The sequence below is a fragment of the Eumetopias jubatus genome, unplaced genomic scaffold (assembly GCF_037043125.1).
Source record: "Eumetopias jubatus isolate StellerSeaLion01/CBP00866 unplaced genomic scaffold, mEumJub1_p1.0 scaffold_17, whole genome shotgun sequence".
NCBI classification, from domain to species: Eukaryota; Metazoa; Chordata; class Mammalia; order Carnivora; family Otariidae; genus Eumetopias; species Eumetopias jubatus.
In genome coordinates, this window is record NW_028274823.1 from 62,696,209 (window position 1) to 62,711,343 (window position 15,135).

The following is a 15,135-nucleotide window of genomic DNA, read 5'->3' on the forward strand; positions in this document are numbered from 1 at the left end:
TATCAAGACCTGAGCTGAGATCAAGAGACTGACATCTAACTGACTGAGCTGCCCAGGAGCCCCCAAATATTTTTAAAAATATTCTGCAATGATATAGGAGTGGAAATAGTCATTATAAAACCTAAAGCAAGCACATTGTCTTTTTTCATTAGTCAATAAATGCTGGGCTTTAAAAAAAAGTATATCCCATTGTTTTTTAATTTTACCTCTTCATAAAAATCCTCTGAGAAAATTGTTTCAAATGTAGATTTCCAGTCCCTTTCCCCAGATATTATGAGTAACTATTACTACAGGGTATCCCAGGAATCTTTTAGTCAAGGCATATATATCTTTCTAATGATCAGACAAGTTTGGAAAATATTGACTTATATCCTTCATGTCAGTGAAAGTTTATAAGTATAAAATTCAAATGTTAAGGTGTTTGAACTGAAATAAAATTTCAAGTACCAAATAAAAAAATTGATCCTCCTACTCTTTTAACACACACAGGAATCTCTTTCTCTCTTTTTCTCCCCTTCTTACTTTTTTTAAAAATTACCAATGGTATGCCAGACATAAAACATACTCAACTAACCTCTTACCTTTGTTGTTATGCCATCTCCACTACTTAAGACATTTTACATCTTCCTTGCAATATTTCTTAATTAGAACCATACAGTAGAATCAGTTTTCTAATTATACTTGCCTAGAAAATCATTTGTCAACACATACTAACATTAGAAAAAAAAGAAATAATAGCAGTCATTTTATTACTCCTAGTGAAAGAATACAACATCTCCCATGTTCTTCATATATGAAGAAAACAAAAACATATTTTTTCACCCCATAAAGAATCAGCAAAATCAAGAGAGTGGAAACTCTATGGGACATCAGTCTATTCATCAACAGATAAATTGAAAGAAAAAAATGGAGGGAGACATATATTAAAAGAAACATAAAAAAACTATAGACATTTCTTACTTTAACCCTGATTTATACAAACTTTATAAAAAGTGTCGGGGAGAGAGATCACTGGAAATTTTAACATTTAGTATATTAATTATTTTTTATTTGTTTTAGGTATGATAACGTATTTTTTAGAGATACCTATCAAAATATTTGTGGAAGAAACAATGTGATGTTTGGGGTTGCTTCAAAATCTTCCAAGAAGGGGGAAAGGAGTGAGGTTATAGATAAGGCAGAATGGACAATGGTCTGGTGATTGCTGGGGGATAGGTAATGAGTATATTAGGATGCATTTTCCAGTTTCACTACTTTTAAGTATATTCAAAATTCTCCATAATAGAAGTTTAAACATAGTAAATATGCCTAGGCCCACCTCTAGATGTCCTGACTCAGTAGTAGACCTTGGGTAAACCCTAGGCTTTACATTTTAAGTAAGCTGCAGAGATGCAACTGATATATAATCATAGATAAGATATACTGTAAAATGTAAAATTAGTATGTATACTTAATATATATTTATATTTCCACAATTTTATTTATTTCTATGAGAGGCATCCAGAAAGCCCATCTTGGTGAACCATCTACACAAGCTAGACACTTTTTTCTTTTCACAGATTTGAAAGATTAGTCTTAGTAAATCAATTGCAAATATGCCTTGTAATTTTATAAATGCAGATAATAAAAAAGCAGATATTCGACTTGCTATTTTGATGCAATGTAGTATTCCTAACAATAAGATTTCCTATTCATAAGAATTTTATAATAAAAGCTTGGGAAAATCTTTTTTGCAGGCATTAAGGATTCTATTAGGAAAGGGAAGAAAAAAATGGACACAGAGGTGAGTAACCATGTAGATTCAGAGTTAATAAAATAAATAATATTCAAACACTTTTATTGAACACTTAGAGAAGATGTAATCATTAATACACATTGAATCCATGATAAAAGAAAAATAAAACAGCTGGCTACAGCCAGTGGTTTACAATTCTGATTATATTCAATATACTTAGAGTTTTTTTTTTTTTTTTTTTAACTACCAGTGCCCATGCCCCAACTTCAAGTATTTGTACATCACAGGTCTGGAGTAGGGTCTAAATATTAGTATATTTTACAGTTCTTCAGATGATTCTAATATGCTACCTCGGTTTAGAAATATTTTGCCACAGACATAAGAACTATTTGAGTAAGAACTTTGAAAACTGCTCATGTTTGGAGAACTATATGGCCTGATTAAAAATAATAAGGGGATTTCACAATAGATTCAGCACTAGAGGAGTATGATTTAGTGAATTAATCTCAATGTGGCCCTTGGTGTTGTTTTTTTTTCTACTATTGATTTGTGTATAGTGTAACAAAGTATTTACTAAATGTATGCTCTATCTAGATAGCTCTGTTGAGTGTCCTGTGTGAGAATAAGATGAGTCAAACTAATTCCTTGACTCCATGGAGATTTTAATCAAGAGTAAAGTTAGACATCAACCAAGCAACCAGCCAACATGTATGTATTGATTGATTACTATATTTGAGGTCTTCTACCAGGAGCTAAGAGGCACCACAATGATTAAGAACTAAAATTCCAGTAAATTAATCCAAATGGATAAAATGAGCAAGTAAACGAGTGTAGATACAGTGATTTCAGATTCTGATAATTTACACAGATAATGTAATGAAGACTGACTGGATAGAGGATCATTTTTTTATGGGGTACTGAGAAAAGCTTCTCGTAAAGGTCCTATCTGAACAGCAGCAAGAATGAAAAAAAGAAGTTAGCTGAGGAAATGTTTTTTAAGCAGTAAGAAAAGCCTCATAAAAATATAACCCAGAAGAGAGCCTGACATGGCCCACGAACATTGAGGATGATACAGATGGAGTCTATTGAACAAGAACAAAAGGGACTGATGTGAAAAGATGTCAGCAAAGTAACCAGAAATCAAATCAAGTAGTGTCTTTAAGCTACAGTAGAGATGTGTTATTTGTTTTATTTTGTCTTTCCTCAATGGCAATGAAAAGACCTTTACAGTTCCAAGCAAGGAAGTGACATGATCTGATTTATAATTTTGAATGGTCACTGTGGCTTCTGTGCAGAAAAAGGATTATAAACCAAGAGTGGAAGCAGGGAACACAGGTAGGAGATTATTGCCATAATCCAGAGAGAAATGATAAGCTGATTATAAAGCATAATGAAATAAAAACTAACATGGAAGTAAAAAACTTCATCACTGTGAATGCAGAAAAAATATTTATCAAATTTATAGGCTATAGCAATCTAGAAAACAGAACTATTAGTTCGTTCATTATTTAACTCAGATTTTTTTTGCTAAATTCCATCTAGTTCATAAATTCTGAGCCATTATTTTAGATTTTGAAGGCATATTAAAACTTAATGATTTCATCTACTGGTTCTGACATTGTTTCATAGCTTTGTAACCGTCTGTGTGTTAATGTTATAAGATGAAGACCGATGCCATGGTATGAATTTAGATTTTACAAAAACATAGTGAGAATAATCTGGAGATTTTTAAGTATGTGATTTATGTGATTTGATTTTTGCTTTAAAAGGTCATACTTGTTATTGTCTAAAAGAGTCCAGAGCAGAAAAGAAAGACTAGTGAGAAAATTATTGCCTTTCGAAATTATAAATCAGAGGATGCAATGTCCCTGCGTAGAATTCTTAAATCCAGATAAGAGATGATGTTATAACAAGCAGTTGTGGAGAGGGTGAGAAGTGACAGGATATATTTTAGAGAAAGATCCAAATGGATCAGAAGTAGGAAATGAGGGTGCCTGGGTGGCTCAGTTGGTTAAGCGACTGCCTTCGGCTCAGGTCATGATCCTGGAGTCCCCGGATCGAGTCCTGCATCAGGCTCCCTGCTCAGCAGAGAGTCTGCTTCTCCCTCTGACCCTCCCCCCCACTCATGTGCTTTCTCTCTCTCTCATTCTCTTTCTCTCAAATAAATAAATAAAATCTTTAAAAAAAAAAAAGTAGGAAATGAAGGAAAGAGAGAACTCAAAGCTAATGCCTTGAGTTTTGTACTAAATAACTGGACGACTGCTAATGTCATAAACTGAAGAGCAGAAGACAGAAATATTTTTTAGGGAGAAATGAAGAATTCCATTTCATTATGTTAAGTTTATAATGTCCTAAGAATCAAGTGGAGATGTTAAGAATTGGACACAGAAGGGAACAAGACATAGGGATTGGAAATGTAGGTTAAAAGCACAGGCCAGAAACAAATCATCCAGGGCTGAAATAGAGACCAAAAGGAAAGCTAGGGACTATCCCTAGAGTACTCTAATATTTAAGAAAGGGGGGGATATCAGCAAAGAAGTCTGAAAAGCCTGAAATTCAGAAGATAAAATTATTTCAAAAGCCAGTAATAACAAAGTGTATCAGATGCTGGTAAGATATAAATAAAACTTGTAAATTCCCTATCCAAGAACAAAAACTGAATAAGAATTAATTGGGGATGTTTCAAAAGGATTTGTGCTTAATGTATAAGGTGAACTCAAATTGCATGAGTTAAGACAAGTCCACTGCTGATGACAATGAACCTAAACATGTCGGTGGTGGTGAAGGACCTCTGCTGTATTCAGTCACTCAGTGACACAGACGTTTTCCACTTAGTGGCTTCTGTTGATCATTTGTATCCAGACAGCAAGCGGAAGATAGGAGACAGAGAAAGAGAAGAGGGGAGGAGGAAGAGGGAGAGGGAAAGAATGAATAAGGCCTTTATTTCATAAAAATATTGGAACATTATTCCATTGATCATTTTGGTCAGTACTTTAATTCAATACATACGATCTCTTTGCTTCCCTTTACCAGTTACAGGCCTCCATAATTATGCTACTATATTAAATGATTTGATTTGTAATTAAATTTACCAGATGCTCTAGAATTCATTTAATGCACAGATGAAATACAGTTAATACATTTGTGTCAGATATATATCTCATTCAAACTGTCCTTTAGATCCTAAAAGTATAGTACACTAAAAAGAATATTATATATGAACTCTATAACACCATTGCTTTTCCATAAACATATTGTATTTGTCACATTAGAATACTGCCTTCAAGTCTACTTGTTTATTTCAACTAAACATATTATGTCATTAGATATTAATAGTAAATATATTTATTTTAACAGTAGCATTATGCTCTATATAGTCAATTTAAAAATTCATCACATTATGAGAAATGTGATGAATGATAAATAAGAACAGAGAGGTAGAAAAGATTCTATTGCTTAATAGACACTTAAATTACAGTTTTTAATAAAACTGCTTGCATATTCAATATTCAATCAGTTGGTTCCCTGTTAATTGCACTAGTAACAAATTAGACAAATTAAAAATAACGTATCTTCTGACTCTCAGTTGCACATCACTGGATATATAAATCGTGACGATTTTAGCAATGCAGCACATCATTACTTTGAATTATGCTATTTGAAAAGAGATTTTTCTTAATTGTCACTGTTATAATGGTGTGAATTGTCCTAAAAATAACTGGTTAGGTGAACAATGACACTACTGACCTGCTGAGAATGTTTTGAATAATTATATCTCACACTAAGGAAATAGCTTCAGCAGTCCTAATAGCAGCCAGTCTTTACCACACCATTTTTAAAAATAATTAGCCAAAGTAGCAGAGACAACCTACACCTATAACAGGCATTATATATTATGAATTAATTATATCTAAGCTAACATCGGTCTCGTTAATACCATGTTCGTATCAATTACGTCATTTATTAGAAATAGTGAAGGACAGTGCTCGCTTCGGCAGCACATATACTAGAAATAGTGAAGGACTGCAGAATGGGTATATATAGATTAGCCAACGTACTGCTCTTCACGTTTTTTCTGACCCTAAATCAATTTCAGTTTGTGTTGATTTAAGAATTTGCTCACCCAATTAGTGATGGAATGGCAAATATTCACTCAGTCAGCTATTACTATTTCAAAACACTTAGAGCGTTCAAAATTAAGTAGTCTATTTGAAAAACATTTTATTTGAAAAATTTGTCCACAAAATAAATTAACCTATGATACATAGTTTTCTAAATGTCAATTTAAAAACATATCTATTTATACCCACATGTATGCCTGTGTGTATGAATGTACATACACACAATACATATGTATATATTCAGAAAAATGTGTGTGTTGTATATGCATATGCTTATACATATGTGTGCATTCAAACAAGGAACATAAAAATGCAAGGATTAAAAAAAATGCAAGGATAAATTATCACAGAAGATTGGGATAAGTAGAGATGAAGCAACATTGCCATGGTAACTATCACCTAAAATTTCATGAAATTACAAATTAAATGTAAAGAAAACAAATACATTTAAAGCAGCAAAGGAAAACATAAAACAGTATCATTAAAAAATAGCCAAAGCTAGAAAGGAAATAGGATCAGATATTCAGATATTTAAAAAAACTGAAAGTAGAATGGAACAAATGCATTGAAGATAAAATGCATTGAGGATAAACTTCTTAGCATTTAAGCAAGCTAGAAGCCTAGCCCAATTCACACAAAAAGTGGCAGAGGGCCCATTTGGAAAAAACAAACTGGTTGACCTCTCTCTCTCCTGCATTTGTGCTAAGCAATAACTAAAACTGTCATTAACCCAGAGGTTAAGCAATTAGTGTGGAAATGGAACAGCAGAATCAGGAGAATGTCTCCAATAGCTGCTAAGTAGGTAAAAACCACCCTGAAAAGACATCACCAAGAAATCAAAACTTAAATCATGTACCATATCTTACTACTGCTCTTACTCCACTACAGATTGAACTGACAAGTAAATTATAATTATCACTTTTAAACATTATGCAATTATGAACTATAAAATAAGAGAACAAAACAATAAAAGACAGGTACCAAACCAGACAAACTGAACTAATCTTTAAAGAAAAAAGGATTTGTAATGTGAACAGGTTAATGATATAATAAATACCAATATTATCCAAATTAACTTAATCACCTGCCTCAAATCTCATATAAAAACCAATGTGAGATGGAATGTGAGCAATGTGTACAATACAAAGCAATAAAGCTTCCTGGTAAAAATATCTGAAAATGTATTAATGACTATGGGATAAGCAATGATTATTTAAATGGGACTCAAATGTAGCAACTATAAAGAAAAAGTTGATAAGGCAGTCTCAATCCAAATTAAAAATATTTTCATCAAAAGACACAATTAACAAAGTTAAAACGCAAGCCAACTTCTTTGTAATAATTATATTAGAAGTTCTTTGTAATACTGATATTAGACAAAGAAAGTGTATCGGGAATACTCCAAGAAATGTTACTGATCAATAAGATAACCTAGAAAAATGAAAAAAAATTTTAGAGAGACACATAACCAAAAAAGATACCTAAATGACCAATAAGGTATAAAAAGGTGTCCACCATCGTTAGTTACCAGAGAAAAAGTAAAACTTCAATGATATGCTTCTACACCTCTCACCAGATTGACTAAAAGGAAAGAGAAAACTCAAGGTTTGAGCAAGTACTACTCTCCTCCACTGCTGGGATTACCTCTTAAAGACAAACACACAAAAAGACCTATGACCCAGGAATTCCATCCTTACTATATACTACATGGAAAGATCTAGAAATGCACACATATGTTCAGGGTTAAGTTATTGGCAATAGTTTATTACTGCATCTTTTTTTTTTCCTATAACCAAATATTAAGTGGAGAAAAATCCTGGTGAGGAGGAAAAATATCATTTGGATATTTTGAAGATTTTGAATTATCTTGCTATAATATTAGTACAGAAAAATATCTCTTTCTAGGATCTGACTGCTAGAGTACGTGCTCTCTCTCTTCCCCCTCCCTTTCTCTTTCCTGATACTTACACACATACCCTACCAAATAAAGACTTGTTAAATTATCACTCACTTTGCGGTCAACCATTAAAACTACTGGAAAAGAATATGATTTTACCTTATTGTATTAGACAGGGTTTCACATGATTATGGAGGTTGAGAATTTTCTCTATATTCCCTCTGCAAGCTAGAGACCCAGGAAAACCAGTCACGTAATTCAGTCTGAGTCCAAAGGCATGAAAACCAGGGGCGCCAATGGTTTAAATCTCAGTCTAAAGGCCAGAGAAGATGACATGACATGTCCCCACTCAACCAGGCAGGTAGGAAGCAAAATGGGGCAAATTTTTCCTTCCCCCTGCTTCTGCTCAAGCCTTCAGTGAATACACTGATGCCCTCATTGGGAAAGGCAATATTCTTTTTTTTTTTTTTAAAGATTTTATTTATTTATTTGAGAGAGAGAATGAGAGGGAGAGCGAGCACATGAGAGGGGGGAGGGTCAGAGGGAGAAGCAGACTCCCCGCTGAGCAGGGAGCCCGATGCGGGACTTGATCCCGGGACTCCAGGATCATGATCCGAGCCGAAGGCAGTCGCCCAACCAACTGAGCCACCCAGGCGCCCCGGAAAAGGCAATATTCTTGACTAAGTTCATCAATCCAAATGATAATCTCATCTGGAAACACCTCACAGACACACCCAGATAGAGTGTTTAATCTGGGTACCCCATGGCCAGTCAAGTTCACACACAAACCCTGTCATCATACTTACTACTAGAGTACCATGGTTTAGCATAGTGTCTTGAATATTTTACTGAATCAATAAACATTTGTTGAATAAAGCATTTTAAAATTAGTACTTATAAAATAAAATCTTTTAAAAAGGGGTGGGGGGGTACCTGGGTGGCTCAGTCAGTTAAGCGTCTGCCTTCTGCTCAGGTCATAATCCCAGGGTCCTGGGATTGGGCCCCACATCAAGCTCCCTGCTTCTCCCTCTGCCTCTCTGCCTGTCACTCCCCTGGCTTGTGTTCCTTCTCCCTCTCTCTCTGCCAAATGAATAAATAAAACCTTTAAAAAATAAAAAAATTAAAATTAAATAAGTAAAATAAAATTAGTACTTACGGATAGATGTGGAAAAGTTTCAAAACTGAAGTTATAAAATGAATACTTATTTTAGCGAGCTTGGATTATGGCTTTCTCCTTTCTCTGTCTTATTTCTTTAAAAGTACTATACAAATGACCAAACCCTGGCTTTCTAAAAGCCTGTTTTAATCAACTGTATGCTTGTGATGTAGCACCAGTTTGCTTTCTTGGCATGTCTCCACTACACTTGTGCTCTTGACATGCTTGTCCCAGGGAGGTGAGCAACCCCATTGCAACATAAGATGTTACAGAATTCACTGGTTGCTTCAATAATGGTGAACTCACAACGTTCATACTTCTCAAATTACCTATAGGAGAACCAGTTTCACTTTATTTTTTATAATTTTTTAATTATCATGGATTGATACAATGAAAAAAGAATTATTAGAAGAATAACATGTTTGAGTGTCGTGACAATGAGAAATTGCTATAAAAGTTTCTAAATACTGCCCCTTTTTTACTTCTGCTTTTATAGATTAGTTAGTGACCAATTTGAAGACCCAGGTCCATAGACCACACTTTGAGTACTGATGCTCTAAATTATGCAGGAGAGGGTAAAGATCAATCTCAGCACACAAACACACAAAAATGGCATAATGAAATTAGAGTTATTCGGAGAGGTTTTATTATAGGAGTTATTTGCAAATATGTGGGCAAAGAATAGAGAAAAGTTGGGAGATAGCAACCAGAATCTCAATTACAGACAAAAATTGTCTGTAATTTCATACTTAACTTATGAATAAGTATGAAATAACAGCGTATAACTAAACAAATAAGTACAAAGAGACTAATGGAGGGTGATCAGAAGAAAATAGTGAAAAATTAATGAAGCTACTCAACACATACCTGCTCGTGAAATTACTCAGTTCCAGAGCATGTCAGAAAGAAAGTACTGAACACATAATGCTGAGAAGTACTGATGTGGTAATACATGGCATGAGGAAAGTCATCAAGGTATCACCAGCAATTTGTATTTGGAAGTATCCAAAGATTCCCTCAAACAACACAAAGGGTGTGTGCTGTGAATTAATTGGAGATGATGCAGAAACAGCTCTCACCACTTACAAACTTGCAGAGCAACAGATCACAGACTATATTGTTTCTTTTTTTCTATTTACATTTGTTTATTTATTTTAATTTAAATTCAATTGGCCAACATATAGTACATCATTAAAGCATCACCAGCAGAAGGACTCTCTTCAAGTGTACATAATATTGTCATCTTTTTATGTTACTTTTCTATTGACAAATAGTAAAAAAAGAACTATGCAGGTTTCATATTCAAAATAAACCAGAGATAATAGAAAATCGTTTTGCTCCCACTTCAATAATTAGCTAAGGAATTTTATTCTGAGCTTTCATGGAGCCTTTGACAGGCGGGGATACTCACCACTATACTAACGAGGAGGACTCATGGAGCCTTTGAAAGAAGTTTGTTAAAAAGCAGAATCATCATCTTTCAAGGTTTACCATTTTCCATCTGTCACTCTGTCGTGAAAAACTCTTCATTTATATTAATTTTGCAAAATTAGACATAAAGCATTTGTTGTGGATAATAGTGCCTGTCTCTTTACAGTTTGTCAGCCAAACTGTAAAATAAACCCAAATATTCAGTTAAGTGAGATTTAATAAGAATCGCATGTTGGTTAAATAATAAATCATAAGGACTTGAATCAAAGCCTTTTACCAGGCAAGTACATAATGAACCATTAAAATGGATCAATATTCCAGTCGTGAGGATTTGCAGAAACCCATTAGGCAAACACACCGTCATCCAATTTATTCTAGTTAAAAAATGATAAAAGTTTGGCCAGTTTTCTCAAATACAAAGGTACGTGAGGAGGTAACCCTTCTTTTCTGCAGTTTACTGGTTCAAAACCAAGCATAAATTGTTACAGTGTTTGTTACATTAAATTCCAAAGTAAAGGTTCACTTATCAGACTAGACACAGTAAGCTACTGAGTTTATTGTGTTATAGAAATCCTATAAATAAAAATTACATATTTAAATATATTCAATTTATTTTATGAAGGCTTTTAATTTTAGCCCCTTTAAGACTTTACTTATGCACACCTACTCTCAAGATATGTTGATCTGTTCCTAATAAAATAGTGAATTGTAGAACAGCATTTTAAGGTGTGTTAGTTGAATGATTTTCAATCTTTTTTTCCCATCTTCAATAGCTGCTGCTTCATGCCATAAATGTGCATCTATCAGTTAAATTGTGCTTTATAATATATGGTGGTGAATTAATAAATGAATGTGACTGTTTGCATAAGACACTCTAACATATTTCCCATTTGCAGTGTTTTATTAACTTTAAAAAGTACAAATCATAAAGTTTAAACATATTGGAACAATTTAAAATGTAACTACACATAAAGCCAACTAGGTGATATTACAAATCATGTGTTTCCAATTAGACACCATAGTCTGCAAGTTAATTTAGTTAGACCAATGTAGCCACACCATCAACAAAAATATTCATCATCATTATCACTTTTCAGCTGGCAGAAATTAGTAGCAGATGTTATGGAAGTTTTCCATGTTTATATTCAGAGATGTTCAACATTCCCCTGTGAATTCAAACTAGGAAAACACAATGAATCATGTCCCCGCAGTCATAGCAAACCATATTTTGCATTATAATAACCATTTGTCTAATGGAAACTCATCTCGGATTTGTTTCCCCTCAAAGGTAAGGAAGCTAAACAACAGTTGGATCTCAGTAAAAATGTTCTTCATATTGCTCAGACTAAAAAATAAAAAATGGTTTTGTTTATGTAATATTCTGCAGCACCCAATAAAATGACCAGATCTTTCTATTGTATCATTTCATTGTTCAACTTACATATTTAAGAAATAGTTACTTTTTTTAAGGTTTATACTCTTTTATTACCACTCCTTTAAAATTAGTGAAGACTATTTCTTTTGTTTTTAAAGAAGTAGCTTTTTCAAATAAAGTATGAAACAGGCCAAGAGGACATCACAAAAGGGCAAAAATAATTCAATACCGCAATGTTATGAAACACCTAAAATGAGCTCGTAAGAACAATTTCACGTTGCACTTGGCACGCGTCTTGATATAAGAAGATATGAGTAATATAAGAGATGATATTTTCAACAGAGTTTGCAGCAGAAATAAAAGCACTTTCTAAATGATATAACTTATATCAATACTGATAAACACTGAAAAAATGACATTTAATTATAAACCCTGAAGGCACTGGGAGCAGTGAGGTGTTAGACTCGATATATAAATTTTTGGTGTTGTTAGTAAATAGAACATTAGAGAGTTCTAGTTAGGAAGTTCTAGAATGGTTTCCCAAGATTACTTGCTGTCACTAAGATGCTCTGTGATAGATACAAGTGTTTCTTACTTAAATAATGTTGGGAGTCTGCACATACTGTCTGCTCCTCTAAATTTTCATAATTTATATTAATATGTTAATACCTATGAGAAGTCCTGTCACAAACAAATCTGGTTATATCTGTAAACTTTGTACTTTTTAAAATTATTTAAACTCATTTTTTATTTTTAAAATGAGTTTTACATAAAACTCATTTTTCATGTAACATGCTTCACACAAGTACTGTATTCTTTAAATAATATTCCAGAGGACAGGTTTTGTAATTTTCTGGTATGGCAGGATTGATAACTGGCATGTTTCTAAATAAAGGAAGTCAACTAGAAAATTCGACCATAATGACTGGTTGTCATGTAATAGTTGTTTTCTCTGATGGGTGCCCATCAGTTCATTGTTTTTCACATTGATTAAGAAGCTTTATACAAGGTATATATGAGACACAAACTGGACACTTGCTAGGGAAATTAAGAACTGGATTTTAACCTGAATGGAAGGTCAATTTGTTTTTTGCCTAAAGTTGAACGACAGGGTTCTGTTAGGAAGAACTTAGTTAATAAATAAATAAAGGGGTTTGAATTTGCTTAAATCTTTTTCAGGGAAAAAAAAAACCTACTTTAAAGTATCTTAGGTCTAATTCCCTAGAATCAGAACTTGAGGTGGGGATTCCTGTTCTGTGAACAAGTAAGAAAAGCAGGACAAGATGGTGCAAAAAGTTCAACAAAGACACCCTTCTAATGAAGACTCGCCTCAGCCAGGAGCTCGGTAAGGTGTTTTACAGGTGAGGTGGGGGGAGTATGGTCTGGCCAATTATCAGAGGAGTGGAGCTATACATGATAAAGGGCCAATATTCACTACCCGTTCAAGGGTGGGAAAGGAATGTGAGGGGTACCCGCAGCATCTGCTACAGGTGTATTTTGGCCTGTTACCCTTAGAAAGGTTAGGGCATTTTGTGGAGGCTGGAGCCGGAGTAACAAGATGGCGGCGTCGGCGCCGGCGCCGTGACAGGGGTCCTTCCGGGCGGGAGCCTGCGGCGGTGGTGGCGGCGGTATCGCAGCCCTAAACCACCGCACCCCTTCTCCAGCCCGCGACGTCGCCACGAAAGCGAGCCAGTGGCGGCCGCCCCAAAACAAGTGGCCCAGCCTCCTAACCGAGAGAACCCACTCACGAACTGCGGCCTGGCGAAAAGAAGCCTGATGGAGCGGCGGTGATCAGGTTCCCCTCGGCCGATTCTGGGCCCCGCAATGCCTTGAAAGAGCCAACGCTTTTCATTTCCTGCCACCCTGCCCCGCAGCCTTGTTCCTCCAACGAGCCCCAGAGGCCACCGTCCTCCCCTCAGAGGCGTCGGGGCTTGGCCCCAGCCTCCATCTTCATCTCTCGGGATGGCGAGCAGCAGCTGCTCCAAGGCCCAATTCATTGTCGGAGGAAATATAAACTGGTACGGAAGATCGGGTCTGGCTCCTTCGGGGACATTTACCTGGCGATCAACATTACCAACGGCGAGGAAGTGGCAGTGCAGCTAGAATGTCAGAAGGCCAGGCATCCCCAGTTGCTGTACGAGAGCAGACTCTCTAGATTCTTCAAGGTGGTGGGCATCCCCCACATCCGGTGGTATGGTCAGCAAAAAGACTACAGTGCACTAGTCATGGATCTTCTCGGACGCAGCCTCAAAGACCTCTTCAGTGTCTGTTCAAGAAGGTTCACAATGAAAACTGTACTTATGTTAGTGGACCAGATGATCAGTAGAATTGAATATGTGCATACAAAGAATTTTATACACAGAGACATTAGGCCAGATAACTTCCTAATGGGTATTGGGCGTCACTGTAAGAAGTTAGTCCTTATTGCTTTTGGTTTGGCCAAAAAATACAGAGACAACAGGACAAGGCAACACATACCATACAGAGAAGATAAAAATCTCACTGGCACTGCTTGATATGCTAGCATCAATGCACATCTTGGGATTGAACAGAGTCGACGAGATGACATGGAATCATTGGGATATGTTTTGATGTATTTAATAGAACCAGCCTGTCATGGCAGGGACTAAAGGCTGCAACAAAAAGCAAAAATACGAAAAGATTAGTGAAAAGATGTCCACTCCTGTTGAAGTTTTATGTAAGGGGTTTCCTGCAGAATTTGCCATGTACTTAAACTATTGTCGTGGGCTGCGCTTTGAGGAAGCCCTGGATTACACACGTGTATCTGAGGCAGCTATTCCGCATTCTTTTCAGGACCCTGAACGACCAATATGATTACACATTTGATTGGACAATGTTAAAGCAGGAAGCAGCACAGCAGGCAGCCTCTTCAAGTGGGCAGGTCAGCAGGCCCAAACCCCCAGCAGGCAAGCAAACTGACAAAACCAAGAGTAACATGAATCGAGGAACTGAAGGAGCAGAGCAGATGATCGGAGCAGCATTTGTTTCTCCCCAAATCTAGAAATTTTAGTTCATATGTACACTAGCCAGTGGTTGTGAACAACCATTTACTTGGTGTAAAGAACTTAATTTCAGTATAAACTGGCTCTGGGCAGCATTGGTGATGCCGTGTCCCGAGGTGTAGCCACTGTAATTGTGAATATTAACTGAGATAGTGAAACATGGTGTCCAGTTTTCTATTGCATTTTTTTCAAGTGGAAAAGTTAACTAAATGGTTGACACACACAAATTGGTGGGGAAATTGTGCATATGCCAATTTTTTTTGTTAAAATCTTTTATTGTGAACTATACTGCTTTGAGATCTCATTTCAGAAGAACGGCATGAAGAGTCTTCAGCCACAGTTGTGATAGTTGTAAATGCTCACAATTGTGCATTCTTAGGGTTTATCCATCCCTGGG

General features: G+C 35.5%; 1 pseudogene; it reads left to right on the forward strand.

Moving 5' to 3' along the window:
- The first annotated feature begins 13,677 nt into the window (after positions 1 to 13,677).
- Positions 13,678 to 14,737, forward strand: LOC114214119 (casein kinase I pseudogene; annotated as a pseudogene).
- The last annotated feature ends 398 nt before the right edge of the window (positions 14,738 to 15,135 follow it).